This window comes from Pteropus alecto, unplaced genomic scaffold, assembly GCF_000325575.1.
Source record: "Pteropus alecto unplaced genomic scaffold, ASM32557v1 scaffold7, whole genome shotgun sequence".
In the NCBI taxonomy this organism is placed as follows: Eukaryota; Metazoa; Chordata; class Mammalia; order Chiroptera; family Pteropodidae; genus Pteropus; species Pteropus alecto.
In genome coordinates, this window is record NW_006494614.1 from 62,221,655 (window position 1) to 62,225,133 (window position 3,479).

Sequence of the window (3,479 nt, forward strand, 5' to 3'; positions counted from 1 at the left end):
AAGAGGAGGGCAGATGACCAGCCGTCTGCAGCCACTTCCCTGACACCTACACGTCCTGGGCAGGAGACAACAGGCCTTGGACAGGCTCCAAGCCTTTTCCACGACTCAGCAGAGGGAGAAGTGAGCCCTTTCAGACTCCTCCTGAGTGCTGCTTCTCTGAGATAAAGAACCAATTAGGCCACAGTTGTGTTTCCGCACCACGGCCACTCCCACATACAGGATCCTACCCTGGGCTGGCCCTCACCTGTGCCTCCAGCCCAGGCCCCCGCAGACATCACTGTTCCATTTTACAGAGAAAGTGGCTCAGGGAGAGAGGATAAACTGTCCAAGGCAAACCCAGCCTGGGAGAACTCAACTCCAGCCTGAGTGACTTTGTGACTTTTGCAGCAAACACAAAACCCAGACTCATCTGAATTTCAAGCAAATGCTAACAAGTTATCGTTAAGAGATAAATAATCCATGTAAACCAAGTCGCATACCAAATCCCACATGGCTGTGGAGAGTTATTATGGAAATAGCTTTTGATCTTTGACTCCTTAAAAAGGTAAAATACCACAGCCACGCTATGAAATGGCCCATCTCATCATTTCTATGTCAGACCTACAAGAAAAGGGATTTTTCCCCTCCCATTTATATTGTCCCCAGAATCATTTTAAGCACCAACGCCAACCCGTTTCACAACACAATTTTTTCACAAGCAGAAAGAAAGTTGTGGGACGTGCCCAGGGGACTGAAAATACCAACCAGCAAAACGAGAACTGTGCTCCAGACCCATGACACAGTGCTGGAGAGGGCGATCCAGGGTCCTGTTGTGGGGCACCAGCACAGGCTGCCCCGAAAGCCACTTTGGGGCACATCACCGCTGTAGGAATATCTCCAAGAAGTGGTGCAAGGCACCCATTCTCTTCTTAGGAGAAATTCTAGAACCCAGCTTTTGTGGATTAATTAAAGAACACTCGAGAACTTTCTGTCTGTGGCTTTTCACTGGCTTCTCAGAAGCCCCCTACACGGGCAAGCCAGGCCCCCTCTTAGACAATCATGCCTTTCCCTGTGCTGAGTGAGAGCAGCCATGCCAGTCCGGCTGGCTGAGTTCTGTAGCCTTGGACAAGCCATGTCCCTCTCCAGAGGGTGTTAGGCTCTAAACTAGAGCTCACTCTTGCAGATGGCGCACCTCTCTTACTGAAAATCCTCTTTCCACCAGAAGCTGCACACATACATATGTGTGTATCACATTCACACAGGTGGTTCTGAGAAAAACAGCTACAAAGGCCAATCAGTACATGACCAGTGCCACCCTCAATCCTACCGAAAGGTGTGTTACTGACATAACTCTCCCTGCTGAGCCCGCAATGCTGCAAGTGACCCGGAGCTCTGGCCGGGGTATATTCAATTATAGCCCTTCTAGAATCTACCTGAGGATTTACCTACATAAACCCAAAAGTTTAAAAAGGGATCCATTTTTAAAGACGAGAGAGAGGGTCCTTTAAAGATATTACCTATTTCATTACGTACTAGGCCCAAACATTATATCATATCTAGCGCGGATGAAAATTAGACAATTAAAATTCTCTTAATGACAAAACAACCCAACAAAGTCATCTTGCCTTTAAAGGGGCTTTTTCTTAGCTCAGTGCAATGCATCACCCCATAAAACCCTCATCTCAAAGCTCACCAGAAGCCACAATCTTTCCTATTCTCAGGCACATCGACTATTGCTATGACTATTCATTGATTTGGACCTAAGTTTTTTAAAGCTGAGAGCTACATCACTGAAACCACCACCCCCCACGCCCCCACCCCCACCCCTGCCAAAAAAAGGAGGCAAATACTGTTCTTTCACCTGGCATGACTAGTTGTTCAGGGTCTCAGGAAAGTATGTGACCTCAGGCAGCCAAACAGAACTGCACTATGTTCTGCCTTTGGAATATGCTACGCCACTTTTCAGAGTGCCTCAGAGTTCTGAAATACCTGCCCCACTCCACAGTGAGAATGATGCAAGAAAGTTGGTCCACAAGCCCAGTAGCCCCAGCAGGCATGGCCAGGCAGAAGCCACTCCAAGTAACTGCAGTCCCTGAGTTTCATGGCTAGGACCTGAATCCATGAATGTACCCTGCTAGCTCCGTACTTATGTGCATGAGTAAGATTTGGGCAAATCCTCACTCAAATCAGGTGGCAGCTCTGAAAGCAAGATACTTCCATCTTGCAAGCTTCCCTAGAGGTTGGCCAAGTGGTAGATGGAAAAACTGCCAAAAGCCAAAAAGAAAAAAAAATCGCATGGCATTTGACATTTGGTACAAATGATTTTTTTCCTGAAATTCCACATGAAAACCGTTTGCAAAGCAGCAATTCTCTCTGGCTCGGCTCACTCATGGGTGAAGAACATACCAGGACAGGACGGTGTCCACCAACATACTAACACTGTAGTGTGGAAGAGAGACTGGGACCGCGGCCTGATCACTGCCAGACCTTTGTGCCAGATTTGGGCCAGAAGAGAGATTATGTGCCATAATTTCCCTCAGAGACTGTCTGACTCCTCACCTATGGAGGGGACTGGACATGCTGGTCTAGGAAAATGCTGCTTCCTGGACAAGTAGGTAAGGTGTTTCCCCCTTATCTGGGGCGGGTCATAATCCTATCCATCCCGCCCTATCCTATATAATTCTTCAGCGTCCCGCCACACAGTCCTGAGAATATTCATGTCCTCTTGCTGCTGCCCAGAAGCGCCTCATATGTAAATTCCCTCCATAAACTTCTTGATGTAATGATGGAGTTGTCAGCCTCTTTCTTTGGTCTCTGGCGTGGGGAGGAATTTTATGTAACACTGTGTCCACCAACATACCCTGGCCGTGCCCACCAACATACAAGGACTGTGCCCACCATCAGTAGGACCATGGCAAATGGCTGTCTGCACAACTTGGGGACCGCCAAACCCATCCTAATACATACAAGATTAACTTGCATTTTATTACTATGATTTTTGTATGAGTTGGCCTCTGCTGATTCCTAAGTTGGTTCGAAGAACTGAAATGAATGGGATTTTAACTACAATTTTTTTGTCCATATACAGCAATAGAAGGCTCAAACAGGAAATCCGATTTTTCACATACTCTTTGTGGGTGCCTTGCAAGAAGCAGAGGAAATTACTCAGCCCCAACGGATGTCAATGAACTAAGTGGGAAAGTGAAAAACCCGTCAGAGGCTCCGGGAAGGGCTATCTGCGTCCCTGCGGAATTCCCAAGGTGATGTGCAAAGGAATGAATGAAACGCACGTGGGTTCTGGGACCAGAACTGCGAGGATAGCCTAGGGATACGGGATGGCCCTGGAATGTGAAGATAGATGGCCCAGGAGTTCGTGGATGGTCTTGGGCTGCGGGGATGGTTGGGGATTCGGAATGGCCGGGGCATGCGGGCACGCGGCTCGCCCCGCTTCCCCCCACCCCGCTCGGGCCGGGTCCCCCGCAGGTACTCACGCACGCACA

General features: G+C 48.5%; 1 protein-coding gene across 1 annotated transcript in view; it reads right to left on the reverse strand.

Annotated features, from left to right (window-relative positions):
- Positions 1 to 3,479, reverse strand: part of SLC7A5 (solute carrier family 7 member 5) — a 42,826-nt gene that overhangs the window by 38,911 nt on the left and 436 nt on the right. The gene's annotated exons all lie outside the window — the stretch shown is intronic.